General features: G+C 42.9%; 1 long non-coding RNA gene across 2 annotated transcripts; it reads right to left on the reverse strand.

The window, feature by feature from the left end:
* LOC135293689 (uncharacterized) lies at nt 1–26,926 on the reverse strand. 2 transcript variants are annotated; one of them, XR_010355803.1, is made up of 4 exons: nt 26,822–26,926; nt 26,119–26,245; nt 13,060–13,173; nt 1–81 (listed from the first exon to the last, which is right to left on the reverse strand). It is a non-coding gene; the product is annotated as an uncharacterized LOC135293689 (long non-coding RNA). The 2 variants fall into 2 exon arrangements; XR_010355802.1 differs by lacking the exon at nt 1–81 and adding an exon at nt 7,797–8,268 and having other exon boundaries at nt 12,896–13,173.
* Nucleotides 26,927–27,720: the final 794 nt, after the last annotated feature.

Here is a 27,720-nt window from a genome sequence, read left to right on the forward strand (position 1 = left end):
CGGTGATTTATTATTATTGTTGTCATTCTTGCTGCTAGTCTGAGGTGTAGAGGCTACATTTCAATATCTTTGAAGACACTCCTGAAAAACAAATGAGAAAGAATTCTGCATTAGCATGGATGGCTCACAATCTGTTCTGCTTGGTACATTATAATTTTCCCTGTTCTTATTTTCCTTCTAATTGTCAAAAGTAGTTTTTAATTTCTCCAAATCACTCTGTAAATTTACATTCTGTCTTAGCTGGCCTATTTTTCTGTTTTAGAAAAGTCAAATTGTGTTGGCTTGGCAAAGTAAATTACTTTTCTTCAAATGAGAGAGGTTTCACTCTAGTGTTGGTTCACAAGATGCACAGTTCCCTAACTGCTGAGCTGTATTAATTAACACAGATTAACAGCAAAGTTGTCCAGCTGAAGTTATTGCTACCTGTAAAGGTTTGAGTAGGAAGGAAAGTTGTTCCCTTTCCCCCCCCGCCCCGCCACCCGCACTCCCTGCCCTATGTGACCTGTACATCCAAGGCCAGGTCCAAGTCTTTGTGTGCAGTGCCTGCAGGGCAAGCCTAGGGGTGAGCAGCAACAGAAGGGATCTTTCCTCTGTTTTTTGTTTCAGGTTTCATACACATGCTCATTCTCTGCCACAACCACTTTGATCTTCACTGGGTTGAGTTTTTAACTCAAGCTGCCCATCTCAACTGGGCTTCAGTAAACCCAGGAAAGCACATTATCAGTTTACAGGGAGAGAGATGCAGAACCAGGTGATATGAGAGCACCTGATGCCAGTGAAGAGGCTGAGGATATCAGATTTACTAAGTTTTTGGTTTTCTATTTATGCTTTACTCCTCTTCGGAGGAGTTTGGGCTTTAGATGATTGTGTAGACAAGGTTATCTTTACTGTCTCATTGATGTTCATCATCTGTTCAAAAACTTTTATACATTCTAAGCTGCTTAAAGTCTTTTTTTTTTCCCCTCAGTGAAATCCTTGTACCTATCTCTGACTTGAAAAGTCTTATGCAGACTGAGAACCTGATTGTGAAAGGTCTGTGAGTAGTATTTCTACTGGTTAATATTCTGGCCTGATGCTGGAGAGCAAAATATTTCTGTCTGTATTAAAATGCTAACCATTCTAAGTACTGGTTCAAAGCTACATTGATTATGGCAAAACCTCATCATCTTTCTGATCATTATCTGTGTACTGGAACAGTCCCTCTATACAAAAATTAAAAATCAAGGAGCAGATCAGATTGATGGTGTTCTCAGTCATATTTCTTTCTGTCAAGGGACTGAAGGAAAGAGGTGTCTGAATTTTCCAGGCTGTTCTTGGCTGTTTTTCCCTGCTGCTCTGCCTGGCTCTCCCCTCTGGCTGAGAGTGGAGGATGAACTCTCGTGCAGAAATGGGGAAAATCTCAGAGCAAGTGCACGGCCCTCAAAAAAAGCAGCTTGTCCTTTATAGAAGAAAGAACTTCGAGCAAGTAATGTTCTATTCCCTTCTTTAAGGGAAAGGAATACAACTTGCAAATAAATGATTTTTTATGTCATGGAATTTCAAGTCACTAAGCAAAAAGAAACACATATAATGCATGAATAGAGGTGTCAAGGGAATCTTTTCATCTGGACTTTTGAAAAATGCTACCCATTAGTTGTGTAAAAGCTTATGTTATGTTCACCTCTTCAGGCAGGGTGGCTGCATAATTCAGCATGCTACCTGGGGAGGATGCTGCATTAGAAGATCATGTGAGAGAAGTGAAGTTAAAATAGCACAACAATAAAAACCGTGGAGCAGAACTGATGCTTGAAACAGCCATCCACATACACAAAGTAGTAGCAGTTGCATTTCAGAACCTCTTCTGCTTGTGAAGAGACAGAACATCTCTGAAAACATGCTGAAACAAGGAAGAGGGTGGCAAATTTCTGAAATACTGAGTATTGTGTATGTGTTACACCATCTCTTTCTGCTCACAAATCTTTGTTTGTAGGCTAGGTGTTTGGCACACCCTGAGTTCCTGAACAGGCAGCAGATGGAGAGAGAGGGACTTCTGGCTGGAATCTCCAAAAGTGGTGAAACATCCCTGTTTGTTCACATAATATCTGAGAGCAGCACAGTGGGCCTTACTGAAAATTTTAACACAGAGCTGAAAAAAGTGGAATATGGCAGCTATGCCAAAATTGGTGCTATATTTCTATTTCATATCTTCAAAAAACCCAAAAAAAATTTAGTTTTAGCCAAGTCACTAAGAAAAAAAATGAAATTAATGTATCTGTTCTTACAGTGCGTTTCAGTGATAGCAAAACCACAGGAAATCTGTCAATTAATTGAGTATGAGTTAGTATGTGTGAGTGCCAGGGGTGAAAGTGAGACCAGTTAGCAAAACACAGGGTGTCTTTGTTCCTCTCTAGAACATAGACACCCTCTCCAGTCTTCACTTGACACAGCAGCTTGTGTCAGTTTATTAATCTCTCCTTGTCCTAGGGTGACTTTACAATGCTTGTATCCCAAGTTGTGTGTTCTGTTTATGCTGGATGTTAAGTTCTGCACCCTTAAGAGCAGCTCCAAGAGCAAGGCGGGGAGAAGAAGCGCGCAGTTTGTTTGCAGAAACTGCACTTGGCTCCCTGCTTTCCTTCTCACAGACTCTGGTGTCTGCAGCACAGACAGTGGGACAGAGCTCTCCTTTGCTCTTAGTTGTTTTTTTTTCTAGTTAGCTGAGGCCAGAAGTTTTTTGGAACTGTTCAGCTATTGTTCAGTCTGGGAACACCAGGACTATGGTCCGGGGGCCCCCAGGCTGTGCTGCGGCCAGGACACCGGGCCCAAACCCTGGGAAGAAAGACCCGAGCTCTGGAAAAACAGGGTGAGCTGAGCTACATCCCACGAAAAAGACTCTCTCTCTGAATTGGCCATCTCTCCAGAACAATGAAAAGTTCCATTATTTAATATTTTTCTCTTTTTTTGTCATGTTTGTGAGTACTTTGCTTGTTAAATAAACAGTTTTTTCCACTTCTCTCGTAAAATGTTTATATCTCCCAAACCAGCTAGGAAAAGGGCAGCTTAAGTTTGCTTTCTACAGGCCCCATTCGGAAGTTATCTCCCAAATTTGCCCTAAACCAAGACACTGCTGAAGACCATTTTGCCCGGAGCTTGTCTCTGTTTTCCCCTGCTGGTTTCCAAGTGGGAGCATTATTCTCTCAAAGTCTGGATGTTTGGGAACTGAGCTGAACTGTGGGTCTGGTTTTAATTTTTGCACTCCTGCAAGCTCTGTCTCTTTTTGTCTCCCTGTGGCCACATTTAGTCTCTTCCAGATTTTTCCTGTTTGCTGGTAGAGTAGAACAGGACCTGTTGCTCCTTAACCAGCCACTCCTGCATCTGCTGCAGCATCTTCTCTGGGACAGTGGAAAGTGCCAGGTTTGGCAGTGAAAGGTCTGAGAAATTCCAGAGCACCATAGTTAAGTAGAATTTCCTTGGAGGGGAAAAATTTTGCTCTTGCTCACCCTCTGAGATCACTTTATATCCTGCAGCCTACACTGGAAGATAGCCTCCATTAAAATAAAATTACATCTTTACTTCTAGCACTTGACATATTGTTTTTTTTCCTTCCCCATGAAAATATCCATTGCTTTTTAATTCACAAAATTAACTCCTGCTCTCAGTTGTCTCTGGTGGAGAGGAATAGCATCAGACAGTTGCTGTGGGAAAGGATTATTCTTCATCCTTTGTCTTTCATTTTCAGCAGATGCCCTTCTGCTCCTTTATGATGGGAAATGATGACTAGAACCCTCTTTCTTTGGTGCCATTCATTAATTTTGAACACCTTTATCTTTTTCCTTCTCTGAAGTGAACAGGTTTGATTTTATTATTCATCTACAATATTTTCATACCTCTAATTGTTTTCATTGTCATTTCTAAACTCATTTCATTCTCTTTTGTCTTTCTCAAGGTATCCAGAACTGATCATGATGTGCTTAGTTTAGGTAATAAAAAGTATTTTCAGTATTGCTTCACTGTTCCATTCTTTTCCCTTCCTAACTGTTCCTCTTTTTAGCACTACAAGACATCTCTGACAAAATGCCAGTGACACCCAAGCATTTTTCTTACTCTTCACAGTTAAATTTAGAAGCCAGATGATGTAGTTTATATTCTTCCTCTCAAAAAGCACCATCTTCTGTTTGAAGAAGCTGCATTCATCTGTGATGGCATCTTGCTTTACTGGTATCTCACCCAAGTTCCTCTCTTGATTTACTTAAATTTTTTTTTTTGCCTTCCACCAACTTCACTCTCCCATTTATTTGCTCATTTTCAAACTTTCTCAGCAAAAAATCTTTTGCAGTTGGCTGTTCAAGACTGTTTTGTATGCACATTTTATTCCTCTTCATTCCCAGAACCTGAGTTCATAACAAGATAACTTGAGTAATCTTCTACATTTAGTATTGTACATATTTAAGATACTTTTAATCCAGGTCAGATCAAGGCATTACCATGGTTTATTAGCAGGTCTAAAAAAGCTTGGCTTGTCTATTCTGTACTTATGGCAAAACCACTACATCAACTAGGATAAATCACTCAAGTTCACTCAGAAGCACAGGTGCCCATCAGCTCATCAGTCAAACAGGCTGCAGAAGCCCATGGGGCAGCAAACAGTAATAATTAATGGCAAATTAATTGTTTGCTTTTTGTTTTTCTCCCTGAGACATACTGACCTACAAACAAGGAGAACAGTGTAACTGGATATTTCATGATTACATCAGCCATTAGAGAGGCATATTGCCAGGTCAGAAAAGAAGATGACAAATTTTATTTTTAAATAAAAATGCTTACTAGGGAATTGATAAATATTTTATCATTACTATAAAATAGTATCGGTTCAAAAAATGTAATTATGTATTTTAAGAAATAAATCTAAAAAACCTGCCCACAAATGCCTGTTTCTTCTTTCTCAATTGCCATTTTCTGACTTGGGGACTGTTTCCAGGGCAACATAACAAACACTGAAGGAAGTACACGAGAGAATTCCCTCTTCTATTTTAGGTGAGAGTTATGTCCCTCCATTATTGCTAAGAAAATGAGGAGTATTTTGCATTGAAAAGTACTTATCATGCATCTCTGCCTGAAGTACACAGAGCCTGTGCAGTCTGTTTTGTACCTGATATTTGCCAAGAGATGGAGCTGCAGAGTAAGGCACCTCCCAGGCCTGACCCTGTAAATCAGGAGAGATATAATAAAACCCTTGGCAGCAAAAACCTGTAGCCTCTCATACTGATGCCTGTTACTCTTCCCCAAGTGGCAACGAGGCTTGTGTTGGGCACTTGGCCAGCTCTGTTCAATCTATTCCAATTTATTTCATTAAGCCGTGGCTCAGAAAAGCCAAGAAACAAGCTCTATTAATCTTGCTGGATATCCTGGCCCCTGCTCAGATAATGTTATAGAAAAAGCTCAGCAGCCCCACAGTTGAGCAGTAACAGGATGAAAACAGCTGCTCTTTTGGACTTGCCGTAAAACCTCTGTTCCCTACAAACCCTCCAGTGAAATCTTGGTTGTGCTGTATTGTTGTTGCTCAGCCAGTAATTTTCTGGGGCTACCTTCCTAACTGAGGCATTATTTCATTTTTTGGGCACCTGCAGTGTAAGACAGAAGACAGCAAAAGGATTCCCAAACTGCCAGAGACCTGAGTTTGCCAATCTATGAAGTGTCCCTCCCCATATGGATTTACAGGCTTAGCTCTGGAAAGCTGTAAACCTGGGTCAGTACTGAGCAAAGCCAAGTATTTTTGGAGCAGAGCTCGGGTTCAGTGCTGGGTTAATGCAGTGATCTGGCATGACTGAGCCAGCTGCCATCCACGCCATGCTCCTGTCCTTCCTGTCCCAGCACTCTGGCCTGTAGAACAAATCCAGGTTTGTCTGTACCTGCCCATAATAACCCAGGATTGCCTAGAGCTACTTTGGGATTAGGTACAGCATGGAGAGCCTTCTGAACTAATCAGGCTCCCACCCCTGTCCAAGCCCCAGGGGATTCTCAGAGCAGACATTCCTGCAAACCAAGTCACTCCAGTTTCTGGTCTCCCCAACATCTGCCACATCAGTTCTCACAGGAAAAAAAGGAGCTGTGAATGGACAAGGATTGACTTACCCAAGTACCCTCTTGTGCCCATGCGCAGTCAGGGCATTTCTTTGTTTTCAAATCTGTGTTCTGCTTCATTTGCTTAATTCAAAATCCTCGTGCCTACTGATTCTTTTGGTGAGAACCAACAGTTTAACATAGGATAAATACTGCCTCTGTTGCGCTCCCAGGTGAGGGAGGTGAGCAAAGAGAAGTCAGTCTACCTCTGCCTTTGGATTGCAGTACAAACCCTGGGGCTGTACCAACCAGTTTTGAATCCTTCTTCTAATGAAGATTTCATAGATTTCATCCTTTATGTTATGCAAATAAGACAGAAACTCAAAATTAAATCAAGTAGAAGAAAAGCCACTTGCATATTTCAGACTGAGGGGTTCAAATACTTTTTGGGATAAGGATTCAGCAGCCCGTGTCTAGTTGATGTTTCCCTTTGGGTGTCTAAGACAGCTCTTTGCTTGCTAATTTCTGTTCTTTTCCCTAATTTTGGGCTATGATTAGCCCCAGCTCTCAGATATTCAGAAAATTTTGCATGGTAGCCCCAAGGTTGCTTTGGAATTTTAAACTGCACAGAGTTGATGAAATATTTTCTAATCTGATTTCCCAGGGAAAAGTCTGTTTTTCAATCAGCCTGTTGTTTTATAGAAGGGAAGGGAAGAAAATCCAAAAATAGTACAGGAGAGAAATGGACTATTATTCATACTTTTAATTGAGGGGTGTCTGGTCAAAATATGCGTACGTTTCAGGCATGTGTAGATCCAAAACAGCATAGCACACACTGTGCCTTGCTTTAGTGTCAAAAGAGAGAAGATTTTGAGTTGTGGGAAAAAAAAAAGTACCTGACTTCAGATGATAACTTTTACAAATATCTGTGGGGGTTTAATATGGTAAATAAATTGGGGGGGGGGTTAAAACCAAAATAATCCCTTTAGACTTAAGTTCTTCTGATACAATGACTTCCAGGTCCATACACTCCACTGGAGCAGTGACTCCCAGTTTTCATAGCCATGTCTCTGAGCCCAACAAGTCCCTGTGGAACACACACTGGACTGGTGGGAGTGCTAGCTTGGGCACTGGGCCATGGTTCAGGTAAAATATGTTTGTTCCTCACCTCTGAACACTCACCACATCACCAGTTAGAAACTGTAGCTGTAGGTAAGCCCTGGTAACTCACTGAACTTTTGTGCCTCAGCCTCTCTGCACCTCTCTGGTAAGTAGAAACACCAGTAATCGATAAATGTAGTATGTTTTGTCACAGCTTAAAGATATTCTGCTTTTTACAGGTGAGCAATGCTTTCCTACTGTCTCCCACTGTCTCTGGTTTAGAGACATGGTTACTGACAGAGGAGTGGGAAAGCTCCACATGGAGCTCTACAAATTCACCAGGAAGCTCTTAAGAGGTTTCACTTAGTGTTGGAGAGATGCCAGTATATTTGTGTACATATATCAGCTGCTTACAATACAGCTTGCTGGGAGCTTTTGCTCTGAAAGACCTGAGGCAATTTGGTCCTGTCTCCTGTGCATATTTATCTTGGTTTTCAGGGAGTAGTTTCATGCACTGGAGAGCAGACAAACCACATGCATGGAGCTGAGCTGTGTTTGAAAAAAGCAATTGAGAGCAATACTTTTGCACTGCACAGGTAGTTGATATTTTAAATGATGTAATTGCATGCACATGCTTTGTTTATTGAAGATGAAGCATCTCTTTTAAAGTGCTATAATTAATAACCACCTCTTGTTGGAGCAGCTCTATTTTCTACATTGTAAAGACACATTCCTCCAGTACAGAATTTGTGCCACCATTCAGTTGCCCTCTGAGGCCATGAGGACATTACTCTGCTCCACCTTAGCCAGGAGCTGGTTGTGTCTGGTGCTCACAACCTGCCATCAGAAGATGTAGACCTTGGTGGTTACTTCTGGAGTTCATTCTTGAGACCAGACAAAACCTTTAAACTCTATTTAAACATCAGCTTTTTTCAGTCTCTAGCTGAAGTTCTATGATGCTAGATACTTTAAGAGTGTGTCACATAAAGCAGACATCTCTTGGACATTCCAGTTTTGCTCCTCTGGTAAGCCATGGTGTAGTAGTGACTCAGACTTCAGGACTTTTAAAAATCATGGGATACCAAGGACTATTTGAACCTCTGCTTCTTCTTGTACTGTTTCTTCTTCTTTCTGTTTGTAGAAAAATGATTCAGTGTCAGTTATAATGGCATCATAATGGGATAAGTATACACCACATTATTTTAAAACTAACTCGTATGTGTATTGTTGGTTGATATCATACATAAGATTGAAGAGTGGAAAAAAAAACCCATCACATTTCGGCTTTTTAGATGAAAATACTGATGGAGGAGCTTGGAGCAACTGGACAACAGATGGCATTGGTCCATGTGCTTCCTTTTAAGTAGATAGGTGTTTGGTTTGGCTTTTTGAGCACTCCTTTGGGTCAACGTGAGTAACATTTTCAAGGGAAATGTTTAAAAGTAGTTTGGCCTTTGAGAGGCTTGGGATGAATGTAACAGTTTTTGGAAAATTTGTGTCTAACTTCATTATTCTTACCTGTTGGAATGAGCAGCTTCAAAGACCAGCAGCGACTGCTTTTTTCCCAGACCTTTTTCTTAACCTCACTGCTATTTGGTTCCAGACTTATCATAGTATATGGCTCCCACAGAGTTCTCTTTATTTATGAAGGTGGGTGGGCTGTGCAACATATCTCCCAGTGTTACCAGTGCCAGGTAGAGGAAAAGAGAGGTAAAGCCCTTTCACTTTTGGAGCTGTCAGTCCTGGTGCTTTTCACAAGCAGCACATTCAACCTTTCTTCTTTGCTGGTGGCTCAAGGTGTTCCCTCTGAGCCTCCTGCACTGGTACTGGTATGGAAACAGGTTGACAGATTTTACATGAAGAGCAGTGTCCTAACAATTTAAGGTGGTCAGTTCAGGATATCTGGAAAACTTTCTGTGCTGCTTCCCTTACCTCCCTGGACCTTCAGATTCAAATCTATTTTTCTTCCCACAGAGATGTCAGATTATTTCCTTTCCTGTTGCATTCCCTTCTGGAGCACTCTCTTCATTGGAACATACAATTCTGTGGAGAGGTATAGGCAATGCCTGGCTATTTTTGATATATACTTTAGCAATGCCAAATGCTTGAAATTCCCGGACCATTAAACTGCTGCAAAGCATAGTTCCAGAGAAAATCTGCTTAGTTTCCCACCAGCTCACAAGCTCAGACTTCTGGCCAGTGGTCCAGAGGCAGCCCTGCCTTTCTGACATCTTTTGATTTGTACACTCTTAAAAAGTCAAAAAAGTGTGTCTGAGGCTCCCTGGCAGGAATTGGATCAGGGGCTCTGCAGGGTGTGACCATTAACTGGACGTCTGAGCTACGTCTGTGTTTCACAAGTGTTGGGGCACATGCTTGAGTGCTGCTCTCTGGTTTCCTGCATGGCTTGGCTGGGTTATCCTGGCTGCTGCCATGGGTTTTTTAGTCCTGATTGCCAGCTGCAGATACTGGGCACCGTGAGGAGGGCAGCATATGCCAAGGATCCTTCCTGCCAAGCACTCTGAACATGGTGACCCTAGTCTTGGGAGGAGAGGGGTTTGCCACACACAGGGGAGAGCTGAGTTCTGCCTTTTGTCCTCAGTGTCAGGGCACAGCCCATTTTACTAGTCCAGGCAAACCAGTGGGTGACTGCTGAGAGATTAATTGTGCCCTGGCTACTCCAGGGCAGGATGCTCCCACAGCAGTATGAAGGGCTGTATAAAACAGTCCTGTTCAGATGGCTTGAGGCTGGCTGCCTCTAGGGCAGGCTGGAGCCAGCCCCTGGCCCAGCTGGGCATCATGTGCTGCCCTCTGCCTCTGTGACTGTTCTTGCTGCTGCTATTGCTGTCATTGATATTGTATAAGGATGATGAAGTGAGGCTTTCTGGGCTTCCTACCTTCAAAAGTGATTTGAAGACTCTTCTCTAACCTACCACAGCAACACTTTAATGTCAGAAAATTGCAGGTGTAAGATTCATGCCTTGAGCTGGGACATAAAATCCTGCAGGAGCGTGGAGGTAAAGGATGGGCTGAGGTCATGCTGGATGGGGGTGATGGGCAGAGAAATGCAAAGCTGGTGTCAGCACTTTCACCATGCCCGGTGGGACCTGCTCCAGGAGTGTGCTGTCACCCAAAGGTGAGGGCAAAATCCACTTATCCAGAGCAGAAGATCATCAGAGGCCAGGGCTTAACAAGGAACTTTGTGTCATTTGAGAACAGACATACCATGATAGTTTGAATGAGTAATTATGAAGCCCCAGCTATGCAACTTCTTATGGGCTGCCACCCAGGGGCTCATCCCTGGGTTGTCTGTCCCCAGCACTTGTCCCAAGTGTGCTGGAGACTTCCTTAAGTCAGCTGCCCTGACATGCCTTTCAGTGGCCCCTCAGGAGTGATGGGGCTGTGAGTACAAGTAAACAGGGACAGCAGCAAGCAGATGTTTCCCAGTTTCCTCCCCTAGACTGAGGGGTGTTTTGTCTCTGAGTATTTTCTCTTCCTGAAGGATGTCAAAATGGCATTTGTGAAAGCTCAATGAGTCCTTCTAATTCACTGTGCAGGAAACATGCGAAAATTCCTTTTCCCGAAAAGAACCTAACAGTTTGCAAATAATTTGACAATATAAAAAATTATTTATTTTACTTTAAGGGATGAAGAAACAAAGTTTGGGAATATAACAGAGTCATCTGGGTTCAGTGAACCAAAACTTCAGAGATGTTATTTTAGGATGACTAGTTTTACAGTCCTGATGGAATTTCTCCTTTTAATTAAAACCAAGGAGTTTTCAGAACATGTTACATGCATCTTGAATAAGAACTATTCTGGGAGCTTGCAAAACTAAATCTGAAGTAGTTCTCCTTAAGCTTCAATAACTGATCAATTCAAAAGAGGGAGAAATCTTTTCAGTGTGAATCTTAAGTGCAACATCCTTGCTAATCTTCTTTTAATTGATAGCAAAGACAGTTCTTGTGTTTTACACATCAGTACCTTCCAGTTGGTGCCATGCTGAATGACTAGGCCTTAAGGTGAAAAATTAATTCAGGTCTGAAAATGCTGCACTGCTTCCTAGGATATTGCTATCACTCTGATGCAATTATAATGGAGGATAAAAAGGCATGGGTAGAACAGCTGCTTCTTCCTTGCCATTGTGATCCCACATATATCCTGTTTTACACCTGTGCTAACGCATCCTCTGAGCATGGAGGGAGTTAGCAACGTGTACTTTTATGAGTCACACTTCTGATGCTTCCACTTGAGCCAAACCCATGAACTATGCCATGGCTAGCTTAATTTCCACATTTAAGAACTGAGGCTCATGGGAGCCAATTATGAATAACTGCTGAATGTCCTAGTATTCTTTGCTGCATAAATGGTACACTTGTTCTTCTGGATTATCTAGTAAAGGATAAAAATAGCTTTTTAAAGCATGTGCAATATGTTAGCTAAGAAGTTTTAATGTTTAGACCAGGCAGGAATACCTGAACCTAGTGTCAGGTTAATTGGTTGGCTTGGAGTCTGGTGTTCAAAATACTTCCTCAAGAAAAGATCAGGCTCTAAGTGTTGTAATGCCAATATAGTTTTTAAACATCTTAAAAGTTTTTCTTGGTTTTTAAAGAGACAATAACTTCCTTTGTGATTCATAAAAGTAATATTTCTTGAAAGACACAGTAAAACCACCTACACTGTCATTAAAAGAGACATATTAGTTGCATTAGTTGCAAACTGATAAGAGGTCATGGAGCTTGCAATGAATTATATATCCAAACAGGAATAGACATGTCAAGGTAACTCCTGTTATGGAACTCCAGGGTGAAAAAGGGAATGACAGGTGACATATTTTTGTTATATTTTACTCAAAGATGGGCTTTATTTTTCTACTGTTAGTGCATGGTTAACAGTTTTTAAAAGAGTTTATCCTAGAATCAGCTGCAGTCAAAGAAACAGGAATCGCTTTACTGAAGGTGAAGTAATTCGCTCAACTACCAAAAAGCATGATATAATGAATAGGCTGAATTTTCCATCTCTCCCATTGAAAGTGCACTTGAAATGTAGTCTTCCTACATTTTGATTTTTTTCAGATTTTTTTAGAAGCAATCACTGACTACTAACAAACTGGCAAGCTCTTATCATGTATATTTCTTGTTATTATGAGTTTATATTTCATTACTTGAGTGTGAAAAAAGTAACAATATTCTTAAGGAATGTTTGCTGCTTGTTTCTCACTCCTTTCCCAGCTGTGGTAAGGATATATTGTATTAATTATAGGATATATATATATATATATATATATATATATATATATATATATCCTATATAATAGAAGGATGTATTGATGTATTGTATTAATCATATCCAGGGCAGCAACTGACAGAACCAGAGGACACAGTCTCAAGCTACATCAGGGAAGGTATAGGTTGGATATTAGGAAAAAAATTTCACTGAAAGAATAATAAAGTACTGGAATTCTCTTCCCAGGGAGGTGGTAGAATCAGCATCTCTGGATGTGTTTAAAAAAAGACTGGACATGGCACTTGGTGCTATAGTCTAGTTGAGGCACTAGGGCATAGGTTGGAGTCGATGATCTTAGAGGTCTCTTCCAGCCTCATTATTCTGTGACTCTGTAATGATACCTCCAGAGCTGAAAAGCCACGAGAACACACAGCATATGTGGCTGTGCTCGGACACCTGAGTGGGAGAGGAGGAAGAGAGAGGCTAACAGCCCATGTTGTTTCACTGCACACAGATAGCCACAACTCACACTTACACATATGCTCTTGCCTTTAGCTTGGTAGTCGTTCTCCCCGCGCCGCTCCGTGCCACGCTGCATCACACAGCATGAAAGCTGTTGAAAAGCCTATAGGCTGTTACAACAGGAATGTTCCTCCACCTAAGCACCATCTGCTCACGAGCGCTGGAAGTTGAACCCACCAGTTGAACTGTTTGCAGGCAGCTGAAACACGATGCAGACACATGATCAGAGGGGACTGCTCCATGCTTTTATTTCTTTCTGGTCCTCTGGTGAAACCATGCCATCCTCCTGGCCTAAGGAAAACAGGAGTCAGTCTTTTGTTGGTTATTTTTATAAGAAATGTTTGGTCTTTGAAGTTGCTGTAGTTTAAGGGGAATAAAAAGCATCTTGGGTGACAAAAGCAGATACATTTACTTTGAAGAAGGTAAGAAAGCTGGCCCAGTCAGACAATTCCCTTATGAAAGGAGGCTGCAGAAGAGAGGAGAGAGAGAAAATGAACTTATGAGTGCAAAAGCCAGGCTTGACTTCATACCTTACCATTACTTACCTTGTTTCACTTTTTCCAGTCTCTCAGGCAGGCTTACCATTCCTAACAGCAGTTATTGCAGTAGGAGTAAGTCACTGTAAGAGTTAATCTCATTTTCTAACCTCTCCTTGTGGGAAGGATTACATGCCTGTATTTAAAAAGACTGCAGTGCCAAGTGCAGTACACCGAGAGGCAGTGCTGAGGTAGATTGCAGAAGCACCATGCCCATGCTATGTCAGTGATAGCTGGGTTTGCTGGGAAGCTTTTATTTTTTTTTCTACTTTCAAGGCTTTTTTGGGCGTTATTTATTTTGGAGATCTGGGAGAATGCAATGCCTTGGGAGCAACGAAGGTGTCACGGAAAGACTCCTGTTTAAGCCACTATTAGGAACAATACTCAAGGGACAAGGTATTCTTAGTGCAGTGAACTGTGATAAGGAGACTTGGAGTCTCACAAATTTAAAACAAGTTTTGAGCCTTCTTTCAACCAGGCAGTCTCCTGAGTGCATGTTAACAGTAGGGTAGCTCTGAAATTTTGAGTAGAGAGCAAGCCTGTTACAACCCCAGCACATTTACTTCCAGTCCTACTTTCTGGACTTCAAACATACTGAAGCAGTACTGGAAGTTAGAGATAATTGGGATTCTGCAGATAGCACAGCTGCCTCACATAAATCCTTAGAGGTTTTTTCTTTCACAACATAGCCTGGAAAGGCTGGCCAGGGTGTCCTCAGCAGGAGCTGCTAATTAAGACAAAAGAGTGGAGAGACATTTAATCCCTGTTTCACACCATGTTTCAGAGGTGCAGCATTCTACCCTTCAACTTCACTTTCTCATGATGTTGCTTTGGGCTTTCCTCTTGTCCCTGAGCAGAGGAGGCTGTTTATTGCTTTTGTGTCTCTCTGGTCCTTTGCTGAAGTTATTTGTGCATTAAGAAGGAATAAAGGCCTGCCATTCCTTACTTTCTGGTCACCAGTTTACAGTTTTCAGTCTTTATAAAGCTGATACAATCAAAGGAAACAACAGAACATGTCTTGTTTTGATGTAAGAAGGAGAGTTGACCCTGTCTAGCTTGATGGAGAAAGGTTGGAAACATGAAGAAGGTATAAACTGTATTGGCACAAAGAGAAGAAAGACTCCTCAGCCTATTTTTTGAACCTCACTCTTTTGGTGCTAACTTCAAGATTTTGACTGCTTTGCAGAAGTGCTGTTGCCAATATGCTAAATTTGAATGCACACCCAAACACATGCATATATGTGCAGCTCTTTGGGGCTCAGTTACTCAGCCTCCTTCTTGGTGCAGGTTTGTTTAGCAATCATTCTGCCTGCTTTAAACACCAGCTTTTGCCTAGCAGATGCATGTTGATTGCTTCACAGCAAAAGAAGTCAGTCCTGCCTGTGCAGAAACATGTATTTTCTGGTGCTGCCTTAAGTGCTTTGTTCGGTTGTCTGTTGTTTGTGGGTTCCCATCAGATCTCCCCCTGTATCAGAGCATGAGTCTGAAAGGGCTTCCTGACACCTGCTGTGTCATCTCCAGCTCTGTGCTCTAAATCAAGCAAGGCTGTGGCTCTGGCTGTCCCAGCTTTCCTTCTCAGTGCTGTGAGCTGAGTGTTGACTCTTCTGAGTAAACTGGTGATTCATATGAAAATGCTCAGCTATGTGGGAAGAGTCACAGAGCAGTAATATGAAAATGAAGGTTTCTTTTTCCAAAGAATCTTTTGGAAGATTTTACTTTTGAATTTTTTTTCCTTCTTCAGATCACAAACAGAAAGTCAGATGTGTTTATTATTCTTTTCCCTAGTTTAAAAATTATATTTTCATGTGTAATTTCAGTGAAAATCCCCCTGCCACATTGAGAAAATAGAAAAAGAGCTTTAAGACTGGCCCCTGTTTCAGTATTTCCTTCACAATCTCTCTTCTCCAGTGTCTCTCCCCTTCATCTCTCTGCCTCTCCCAAAGTTGGGGAGAGAGTCTCCCAAATTCTCCACTTGCTTCTCATGTGTTTCCTCCTGGCTCTGAACATTTCACCCCACCCTGTTGTGTTTTCCTCACTGCAGATGTTTCCCGGTAGCTTCTCTGAGGATGTTTTTCACCTTTCTTGAGACATCTCTGTGTCTTTCTGTAGGTCAGGTTGTGATAAACAAAGGAAGAAAGTAGGTTATGTGATGATATCTTCCAGTCCGAAGGCATTTGGGCTGCAGTGGGCAGAGTCACTCAGAGCTACCTTCCTCAGAAAACTCCTGTTTAATTGTCTGTATCCTCCACAAGGCCAGAGCCTCACAAGCAACACCCTATGGCAAGCAGCATGGGAAGGAGCTGGACACCAGCATGGAGACAGAGCATCATTCTGGGTGGGCTTGTAGCCACACACCTCTCTCCTTGGGGGCTTGGGAAATTAAAGGGGAAACTAGAAAACAGAGCTCTTGCAAATTCATCTAACCACCACCACCATACAGTCAGAGGGCTGCTGACCTAATGAAGGCCTTGTATGGGCTCTGAATCTTGTTTTTATGCATTTTAATGTCTTAATGTTTTTGAGAAGAATATTTCTAATGCCTCAAAGAAGCAGGGAAAGTGCACAGCTTGCTGCATGGCAGGCCCAGTGCTTCACTCAAAGCGGCAGATTGTATTTTTCCTAATGTAAAGAGTTTTTGTTGGTTGTGGTTTTGGTTTTTTTTTGTTTGTTTGTTTTGGGGTGTTTTTTTTTGGTTTGGTTTTTTTGGTTGTTTTTCTTTAAATGGGAGGCAAAGTGTAATATTGTGTCATTTATACAGGACGTCAGAGATGTGCTGCACTCTGCCTGAAAAGATATGCCAGTGCCTGGAGTAACTTAGTCCTTGCTGTCAGTTTTTGCTGGCAATTCTGCCATGCAATTTCACTTTTAGATAAGTCCTGTTGTAAATATAGAGTAATATTATAAAAGGGGAGGCAGTGGAGGAGTCAGAGTAGCACAGGTGGCAGAGACATGAAGGACCCCAATGCTCAGAGAGACTTGTGGATAGACACTCCTGCCACTCAGCCACTGTGTGCCGTGCGCCATGCCCCACACACACATGCAACCTCCAGCACTTGAAAAAGCAAGAAGAAAATAGATTCAATCCTAATTAATTTTATCAACTGCTCCTTAATACAGTCAGGCAAGCAATTGTTGTATAGGCTTAATTGTTCCTGTCTGGAACGAGCAGTGTGCAGCTAATGAGCCCTGTGGGCAGTGGAAAAGCCCTGTCTGCCCCAGCTGGCAGAGGGAAGGAGGGGAGGGAGGGATGCGGGAGGTACAGGGGATGGAGGTGTGCAGGGATGCTGGACGCCCCGAGAACACAGTCCACCTCCCGGGGATTTTTCCCAGCAGATGTCACTGTTCACCCACCAAATAAAAACACTCCCAGGCAGTAAAGGGCCTTTGGAAAAAGCCACCGCAGGCTATTACTTAAAAATGAAATACGCTGCCTCAGAGGAACATTTCCACTCGGGGATGAGAGTGAGAGCAGTTTATTTTTATAAAGATGGCATGGGATGGAAATTCGCTGTAACCCTGGAGGAGAGCTGTGCCTGCAGCAGCCCCCTGGCCTGGCACTGCCATACCTGGCACACAGCTTTAAGGTGGGCAACACGGGGTGGATGGGAACCTCTGAGGGTGGAGGAGGAAAGCTTTAGCTGCTCTCACTAATGTTCCTGCACGGCAGGGTTTAGTAGGATTTAATCATGACTAACAATTTAGTGATTTAATCATGACATAATTTTGTGGTATTAAATCATGACTAGCCCTACCCACGCTTTATTTATTCAATATGTAGGTCCTTATGATGTTATATAGACACAAAAATCATATTCAGTATTGGAAGAGCTGAACTATCATTCCCTCAGTACATAAATTAGCCATGAGCAATTTGAAACTAGGCAATTTACACTAGAAGCAACTTACATTCTTATTCTCTTTTAAAGATTTTTAGGGATACTCTTCAGTACTCTTCAGGCTCTAGGAGGGCTTTGTTTTCCATGCGGTATGACAGAGCTGTTCCTGGCATGCAGGCAAAGTATCACTGCAGAGATATGCAGATACAGCCATAAGGAAGCTCAGACACCGAGTGACAGACGAGCAGAAATGCTGCACTGCACACAGGAGACAAGGGAAGCCGGGATCTTGCTGGCCTGATGATGGGGCTGTAAATGGGATAATGGGCACCTTCAACGTGGGACATCAGAAGTGTCCACAATGGTATGGCTGTAAATCTCATCAGTGGTGATTTTGCATTTTAAAACAGGAGAGAAGGCGTGCATCAAGAGAAAAGCAATCATCTTGCTGCTGGGACATCATTAGCCTGGAGCATGCTGATACCGATAGGAGCACGCAGCACAGAGCAGCAAAGGGCAAAACTGTGTGCTACACACTGCTTATCTCAGGGCCCCTGTGTGCAGAGCACTCCTGGTGCTACAAAATCCCTGGAAGAAGAGCTTCTCCACCTGAAATGTGTTCATTTGTTTTCCATTTCAAAATCCTGTATTTTCCTGCCAGCCTAAGCTCCCTTGTTTGCTCACCCCACTGACACACTTGTGCTTTCATAAGCACAGCAGGCTCCAGTCAGGAAGAAATTTAGACTCTTTTCCCTATTGTCCTACACAAAATCTGATGGATCCCTCCTCTTATCTGAATTTCCAAACTGAATTATTCATAACCATTAAACTTGTGCCAGCATTGTCTTTTGAGGTGAGGAGCTCCTCTGCCCCCCAGCAGGCATTTCTAGGAAAGCAATTGCATCCCTCTCTGTCTCTCCTCCACAGGATAAACAACCCAGGCTCTCTGAGTCTCTGCTTGTTGGACTGGCTGCACAGTACTGGCCCTCCAAGCAGCCCCACCTGGGGTCTGGGCATTTAATGCTCCTCCGTGTGAGGGGGGTGAGCAGAACTGAACTGTTGTGCTGTGTGAGCCCCACATGTGTCCTGTGCATTTGTTTTACCGGGCATTTTTCATTTCTTTAAAGAGCTCATGATGGAAAAGTTTGAGCTGTCAGTGATGTCTGAAAGCAAATGTCTGTATTCAGACTGAAAGCTATGGCTGAGATTGCTCCAAACGTGATTTCCTTGAGGAACCTCACCAGTGATTTCCTGTTTGTTCAAGAGTTCTCCATATGGGGATGCTTCAGCCGCATCTCCAAATAGTTCTTCATCTGCTTGGCATGTCCTGACAGTAAACTCAATTTCCAGCATTATGAAACAGCAGTGAAGGTGACTCTGTGGAAGATGAGAAATGTAAAACATGCCATCGTGGCCTCAACCGTTGCTGTTGTTTTTATTGTTCATGAAGCCTCAGTAGAGAAACAACTGGTTTAAGCAAAAGGGTCATTGAGTACCCAAACCCTACAATGACTGCGTTCACTCATGGGGCTGGGTTCCTGATGTGGTCTCTGATCTTCCCTCTAACTCATGAGGGGTTTCCATCAACTTCAGCAGGATTGGGAAGAGTTTGTTACAGAAAATGTTGGAGGCAGATCATTCTGGGGTCAGGGAGGAGATGCCTCTGCGATACTGATGGAAAAGAAGAAGCCAAAGCAGGGCAGGAGGCCAGAGCTGGGTCTCTGCAATGTGGCAGAAGGAGGAGCAGATTATGCCTTGGGTGCTTTTGGGGTTCAGGGTGACTCCCCTCCTGCATGTGCCTGTCTGGATTGTGGGACCAGCTGTGTCCTGGAGTAAGGAGCTGCCTGGGGGAACCACTTCAAAGCTCCTTTTCTCAGACAGTGGGTGAGTATTTTGCCAAGGCTGTAGAGTGATAAGGCACTCCCTCCTCATCTGAGTCTTGCCCTGCCTGAAATCAGATTGCCTCACTTGCCGACTCTCGGCTCAGCCAAGAACCATTCTAAATTGGCCCTCATGAAATGCAAAATGCTTGTCTGGCAGAGTCAGAGAAGACATATTCCATTCCTTGGGTTTTGCTGTGACTGAATAACACTGCAGTGAATGGATAAGACCCTGGAGAGCACCTTGTTTGGGAGAGGAATTTATCAGTGTCGGAGGTGTAAATTAAATGCAGTGCAGACCTGGAGTCAGTGAGGAGGGGAAGCTCAGTGTCTGTACATCATGCTGGTGCAGTGTGTGCTCCTCTGACAGCACCAGGAAGAGTTTGGCTCACCCAAAATAGAGCAGTGCAAGCATGGACATGAGCAGGTTGGGTCTAAATAGCATCAGACTAAAGACATAGTATGGGCCTCAGTTCTGGAGCTCAGCAGTAGTTAGATGTGTGCACATGGACTCCCAGCCATAAACCAGGTATCCAAATCTTCTGCTCAGTCCACAGGCTTGATTCAGGCCTCTCAACACAGGTAGTGGGACCAGTGGGAAACCCAGGTCTTTCTGGACTGGCAGCTGAAGACATCTCAAGTGGCCCTGATTGGCAGTGGCACTAACCCCTAAATCATATTTAGGCACCTGGGTGGAAGAATCCCACTCCCAGTGTAATCAAAATACAATGAAAAGGCCACTGCTGCATCTTTAAAAAAACACTTTGTAGATATCAACTCAATTAAAGCAAGTGGTGGTGGGCTGACTTGCTGCAGGCTCCGTTGGTGAGTTAAGCTGGAAACAGTCTGTCAGCACATGCCTGAGGCTCCTGTGCATCCTGAGGATGACCCCAGGAAAAGGGTTTGGGACTAGCAAACTGTGTAAAATATGTATATAAGCTGTTCTTGATGGAAAGTTTGTGCTTTGCTAAATTACACTATTTCATGAAAAATGCCACCTCCTCACAGTAAGATGCAGATTTTTGTTGTCAAAAGGTAGGTTATAGAAAATGAGCACAGAGCCAGGGTACAAGGATTTCTTCATGTGGGATGCTGGGTTGTCTTGTGGGATGGATCATCTTAGCTAGCTGCTCACACCATAGCAGCAGCAGGAAAATGAGGCTCCTGAATCAGTGCTGTTGTGAAACACAGCAATACTCACAGCCAAACTTTCAGAGGAAAGCTCATATTTTGTCTGAAAGTTGGTAATTTCCATGGAAATATCCATAGAATCTCTTCACTTAGTTATATTTTGGTTGTGAAAACAGTTTGTTTTCTGATCAGCCCTAGGGAGAACAATCCTGGGAGAGGCAAGGACTCCCGGTCAGGGGTGTTCAGCAAGACAGAAGGCAGAAACAGCAGTGTGCTTCATATGGCAGCAGTCATCAACATCCAACCTGGACTTAAAAGAGGGGTTTATGAGCACCAGGCAGAAGGGGAAGCCCAAAGATTGCCCTCACAGGGTAGGCAAGAGAGCATCTTTTAATAGGTGGCTCTAAGCAGAGCTAAAACATACCAATGATGAGAGAAATGCCTTTGAGAGGGAGGCTTGGAAATGTGAATTACAGGGTTCACAAAGAAACTTTCTTCCACAATACACACATTTCTTTAAAAGCTAGAGATGTGAAGGAGACTGAGAAAAATCAAGGCAAAGCTACCTGGTGAAACAAAAACCAGCTGTACTTCTCCTGCCATTCCTCTGTAAGCTCATTAATAGGACTTTATCTCTGTTTTTTACCACCCTTCTTGATGAAATACCTCTGAAGCACAGCAGAGACTGCTACTGCCTCGGTCCAGAGGAAATTGGCCAAAGTGTTCAGACGCTGCTAAGAAAAAAATAGACATACAGGAAAAGCCTCTGATCACATTAGGCTTGTTTCCTTCAATGCACAGGCTAATAGCGAACCTGTAATGCACACATGAATTGGTGGCCCTGCTGAGCCTCCCACTGGACTTGGATGGACCACAACTTGTGTGGTCGATGCTAGGAAGTCAAACAAGGCACAGCTTCTCAAGGTGATTCTTTTACAAAGAACGTGGAGAGGCAGAGAAAGGTCAAGCATTGTTCAGGGGCAGACTGAGGAAGTTAATCTCTCTTGTTCTCCTGCTGTGACCATGGCATCACAGTACACAAAGTATTTTTGGTGTGTAATACTCAGTTTCACACAAACATGTGAATCCATAACTGGACCAAAAGAAACAGACACAGGAGCTTACTTAAAATACTTCAAAATGCACTTAAAATACTTCAAAAGGGTTATTACTAAAAATTTTCTGTTTAAAATTTTCAAAGTGACACAAAAATCTTGCCCAGCACTTAACACCTGCAGATAGTAACAGCTGCATAATCTCAGTAATTATGCAAACAACATTCTCTAAGCTCAATTTAACTTCCCCCATCCTTTCCCTCAGCTAGAAACTTGGTGCTAATAAAAAGGCCTATCTGTGTTTATTTAAAGAAAAGGGAGATGCTGGCAACATCATTTCAACCGAATGAAGAAAACAGAACTGAGGACAGAGCTCTACCGCCTTGTATCTTTCCTTGATGCTGTTAAAGGACTGTGCAGTAAAAATCTGGATTGATTTACTGAAAATGTGGGATTCATTAATTTTCCTATCCAGGGGAATCCACACTAATATACACCACTCCTTGTGAAGAATTTGATTTTGAAACACAAAAGGTGTTAAATTCAATGCATGGCAGTAGAAAAAGTGTGAGTATGACCCTTTAACAAGTGCAACAAATTTGCCTGGAACCCACCTTCTTCCACAGTGTGGGGAAAACCTTCCCTTTCCCTCTAGGCTCTAGAACATAATATAGTTCTAGATATAGAACTATATTATGTTCTAGAGCCTAGAGGGAAAGGGATGCACATATCAAGATGCACATATATCTCAGATAAGAATGTTTAGGGCAGAAAACCTAGGCTTAGTTTAATGCTTATGGGACCATTGAATCAAAAGGCTAAGCTGTTCTAGGTAACTCCTCTTCAATAAGAGGCTTACTGATGGTCCTGCTTGTGAGAAGCATCTTGCTGATGTGGGAAGTACCAAACCTGAGAACAAACTTCAAGGTAGAAAAACTAATTTTCAAATTAGTTTCTCAACATCTTAAATAGTCCATATGGAAAAGATGTTAATGAAATTATGTCTGCAGCTTGGATAAACCCCAGCAGAACTCTGTGATGTGTAAGAAACTGTAAATATTGCACATGATCCAAAAAAGCTGCCCTGCATCTCTCTAGAGAGCAGAAATTTCTGCCCTCCTTGCTATGGAGGACACTGACTGTGAGCACTCCTCCTGCAGACACATTGGAGGCATGGTAGGAAAACGTGGTTTATGTTTTCTTCTCCCAAGAGTCCCGTGCCCTGGGAGGAGCTGTGTCAGAGAGGGCCTGCAGAGGGGAGCCTCTCCAGCATTTAGCACCAGCACCACAAAGGAAAGGGAGGTTGGAGATGGTGGCCTTTGGGCACCTTGTCCCCGGGCTGGTACATCACAGTTTGCAGCACGTGCAAAAGAGGCACAGCTCATTCTGAGAGTTGTGTATATGAAGTGCTATTTGCTTTTTACTGGTAGGAGGGGAAATTCCACGTTAGGTAATTCTCACCCTGCACACACAAAAATAATGTAGGCACTACTCAATGAGAGTGGCAAATTGCAGCTTCTTGTTGTTTGTGTCTACAGCTTGAGCCCGGTGCTTTGCAGCCAGAATATCCCCAGCTTGGTTTTCATTGGCTTTTGGGTTTTCTTTTGTTCACACAAGGGTAAGATTTCTCCTTTGCTTAGGACAGACTCTAAGCTCTCTGGCTGGGTCTGCCTGATCCCATCTCTCCAAACCAGTTTGTGCTTTGTCCTACAGATTCTTTTACAACTGAGCAGAGTGGATGTTGATCCACAATGTGGGCCAGATTCTGCCATTCTTCTCAGTTGGAGATGGTCATAATTCAAGTTTTGATGACAGGGTGCTGTCTTAGAAATACAAGATCATAATGTGGACTTCCAGTATTTGTTGTTTCCCATTTAGAGCTCTTACAAAAACAACAACAAAAAAAAAACCCCAAACGAAAAAAACCAAACAAAAACCCAAACCACTCAGAGGTCCTTGTTGTCAAGCACTCTATAAATCTATGTGATGATATTTTCATTTACTTTTTATTTACTAGTTTAAAATGCCACCTTCTGTGATTTATATCTTGCAGTGTTCACCAGAAGCCTTTAAATATATCATAGCAATGATTTATCAACAATTTTCAACAATTCCCTATTGGAAGTGAAGTTTTGTGTGAAAAATTAGGAATTACAGCACTCTCTCTCTCACATCAGGCAATAGCTTTTGACTAATAAATTTTGCACCCAGGCATTTACCACTTCTTTAGTTTGCAAATGATGATCATGATTCTTAATGGTGCAGTGTTAATAATAATTGGGGGGGAAAAAAAAGGAGATGGCTTTCCAGAATATGACTGAATAGTGCTGAGTGCTTTGTTCCAGTATCCAGGACTTTGTCAGCTATTACCAGGCAGTCAATGAACATTTATTCAGCTTTGAGAGGACCACAAAAGACACATGATTAGGACAAATTTTAATTATTAGCTTCCAGTGTGTGCATGTTGTAGCAATGCAGTGTGCCCTCAGTGCAGTGCCCTCAATTTGAGAGACTGCTTTGCCTCTGCCCATCCACGTGTAATTTCTTTGTTCCACACAGAGCCCAGTATTAGCCAAGTTCAAAGGAGAGTACTGATAATTTATGACTCTTATGCTTTCCCTTGTTAGTCATCAAGATGAAATTAGGTCCAAGAGAAAAAATGCTCAGAGGATTGGCTTCAGCTCTGCATGCCATAAAATCAGAGTGCCAGCATGAGACAGACTCCATGGGCAGCTCTGCTGCCCTGCTGGAGCATTTCCATCATCCATGGAGAGTGACAGGCAAACCCAAAGGGAAATCAGCCAACGTGATGTTTGAATGGCTTTCAGAAGTGCCTCTCTGGTGGCTGCAGTGGGACCTGGGCGTGCTGTGTGCTCAGCATGATGGTGCTAACTGAGGTGAAACCATGCCTTGCTCACCCCATTCATCCTTTTTTCACCTGGCTTTAGCTGACATTGCTATTTAGAAATTAGAACCAGTCTTTGCTATGGTTATACTAAGATCAAACTCCCCAAAGCTTACTATATATAAAAGCAGATTTTCTTTTTCCCTCTTTCCATGGGAAGGTGCTGGATTTTGTCCCATCTACGTCTTTCCAGTTCAAAATCACATCTGAGCGTGCAGAGCAGAGTTAGTGCTCCTGAGGTCTCATTGAGAGCCAATGCCCAGCATCCCATGGCCTTTAAAGCTCATCCAGCTCTGCAGGGACTCATGGTTCCAGAGTGAAAAAGGAATCAGAGACAGTCTGTAGGGTTTAAACCTTTTCATATCCTTTTTCCAATTGAATATCCTTTGCAAAATGAAGCAATCATCATCTCATAATTCTTGTTGCATAAGGAAATTATATGAAAGCAATCCACCTGTTTTTTGAATGTATTACACAAGCCTAGAAGAACCATCATCCCAGAGACAAATAAAATATCTTTTTGAACTTCCATGCATGCATAGCAGAGGATATATAAGTCCAAGTTATGGAGCTTGTTCTTCTTTGCTGCAAGTGAACTGCTTGGTGCTGGAAGTGTAGCCACCTATGAAGTTGTATTAGTTGTAGAACTATAGTTGTCTGTAGTAGGTTTGTTTATAGAAGAGGCAGGATTTGGTTTGTTTGACTGGATTTTTTTCCCCCTTTTTCTTTCATAATATAGGCATTTAGATTCTTTCAGGGTCTGACTGGGATGCAGTTAGCTTTCTTCATACCAGCCTCTGTGGTGCTGGGCTCTGCATTTGTGGCTAAAACAGTACTGAGGAGACACCAGTGTTCTGGCTGCTGCTGAGCAGTGACTGCACAGCGTCAAGGCTGTCTTGCCCATCCTCTCACCCCAAAAAAGACCAGGCTGGGAGTGAGCAAGAGGCTGGGAGAGAGAAGTGACCAAAGGAATATCCCATACTACAGGATGTTGTACTCAGTGATAAAGGGAAGAATGAGACATCATGGTTGTGATGTTTGTATTCCCAAGCAACTGCTGTATGTACTGAGGCCCTGCTTCCTAGGAAGTACCTGCTGATGGGAAATAGGGAATAAATTTCTCTTTTCGTTTTGCTTCCCTGCACAGCTTTTGGTTTTCTTACTCAACCCATGAGCTTTTCCATCTCATTTTCTCCTCCCATTCTGCTGAGGAGAGGGAGTGAGAGTGTCTGGGTGGGTGTCTGGCAGTCAGCCAAGGTGAACCCACCACATCCTGCCAGCACAGCGTTCTGCCAACAACTTCATAAGCCTTCAGCCTTTGTGTGACTTCACAGTTGGATGTTTGAGATTTTAATTTCTGTATTGCCAGTGACAAATTGAAAGGTTAAGTTTTACTGTGAGCTGTGCTGAGCCTCAGAGGGGACCATCATGATAGTTAAAGTAGGATAGGCCTTAAAATGGTATGAGGCAGGTAAAGCAAAACAAAGGCAAATTCTGTTTGTGATTAAAAACAACAGGAAACCAATTCAGAATAACTTTTTCTCTTTCTAACCAGTGTTAGTTACTCTGCATACCTGTGCCAGACCCCCAGCTGAAGTTGCACAGCTTGAGGGCTCTTGGCTTGCCCAGCTGTCCGTGCAAGAATTTGGACAGCTGGTGGGTGCCACTGTGTCAGCACTATCCTCGACCAAAAAGTATACTCCTTACACAAAACCCAGAAATCTGAGGAGATCCTCCAGGAGGGGGGCTGAGGAACAGAGCCTCAAGCTGGGGTTTTAATGACCATCTATGAATAGCCTGAGAAACAAGATCATTAAACCTATTCTTGCAGGGATTTGCTGTTACTTTTTTTTTTTCCCCTTTCTTAGTTTTTACAGAATCTCAGTGACTCACCTGAAAATTTTCCTCCTCCAACATCACTTGTGTCTGACATCAGAAAGCTGATTTTCCTTGTCTCTTTCCAGGACAAGACCAGAGGTAGCTGGAACTGGGTGGGTGCACCTGTATTTGTCAGGTTTTCCTGTTGGGCATTTCAGATGTTTGTACAAAGAACCCTCAGTAATGTTTAGCATGGTAATAGACACCATTGTTTTGTGTTACTTGTACAGACAGCAAGCCATCCTTACTCATTGATCTGACTAATAACTTTGTTTAGGCATCTCAAGATACTCCCAGGTGCCTTTTGGGATTTATTAAAGTTTCTGAACAGGACAACATCATAGGTGCCCTACATCCAGACCACTGCTTCAATGGGCTGCGCTCCAGGAGTGGATCCTACAGGATCCAGAGGAGCCAGAGGAGCTGACAACCATCACTGTTTAGCTGAGAGCAGCACCTGGCTGGGAGGTGAGGCTGTTCAGCACTGCAGACACTGAGGCCCTGCCCTTAGCCAGGGAACTGTGTTTTGCTGTGTCCTTCTTTCAGTGCTGTAGGTTTGGGGGTCCTGCCTGCCTCAAACACCCACCATAAACCCAGTTGGCTCCACAGCTTAGGGCAAGGCATTCAGTGCAATGCAAGGCAAGGCACTTCTGCTCTCTATTTTAATGAACTTTATGCATTTTAAGCTTTTAAGCAACGAGTGTAAAAACACACGTACAGCTCTGCAGCAGTGTCACGTAGGTAGAAGGTTTACAGTAACTCAGTTACTCCCAGAGTCATAATGATCACAGAACCACAGAACCGTAGAACCATAGAACTGTAGAATGGTTTCTTTAGAAGGAACTTTAAAGATAACATTGTTGGAACCCCCTGCCATGGACAGGGACACCTTCCACTAGACCAGGCTGCTCAACCCACCATCCAGCCTGCATTTAACACTTCCAGGGATGGGAAACCACAAGTTCTCTGGACAATCTGCTCCAGTGCCTCACCACCCTTGCAGTGAAGGATTTCTTTCTAATATCTAATCTAAGTCTGCCTCTTTCAGTTTGATTATGCACTGTCAGACTTAGTGGTAAGCCGGGTTTCCACAGCCTCTAAAGCCTAAATTCTCAGGTGCTTATCTGGATTGCTTAAGCTGGGAAAAAAGAATTCCTATGTTAACTGCAGTATCTTATTTCAACTGAGATTTTCATAATTTCTTTTGGACTCTGCAGTTTTACCCATCATTGTATCTGATAAATCTGACTCTGCTAAACTGCAGAGGTTATAAGCCTGTGAAACAGTGTGGCCTCAGCAAAAGCACAGTAGTGAAGTCTGGGAGAACTGGATGTTTCAGAAACAAAATGGAATTTTACTGTGTATGCTAAAAATAATGTAAGTGCATTGGCTGGGACAAGGACTCCCAGATAAGCTGAAGCAGCAAAGCAGCAATCCTTCATTTTGTGATCAGAGACACAGAAGGGTTTGCAGGAAAACTTCTGGTGAGAGTAGTTGCTGGTAGTGATTTGTCTGGCCCCAAAGCTCCCTGAATTTTTCTGAAGTTTCATAGCCTTTAACTGTACTTCCCATAGGCAGACCATCCCACAGGATGGCTTAAAGTCTTCACCTCTCTGT

The sequence above is a fragment of the Passer domesticus genome, chromosome 2 (assembly GCF_036417665.1).
Source record: "Passer domesticus isolate bPasDom1 chromosome 2, bPasDom1.hap1, whole genome shotgun sequence".
NCBI lineage: Eukaryota > Metazoa > Chordata > Aves > Passeriformes > Passeridae > Passer > Passer domesticus.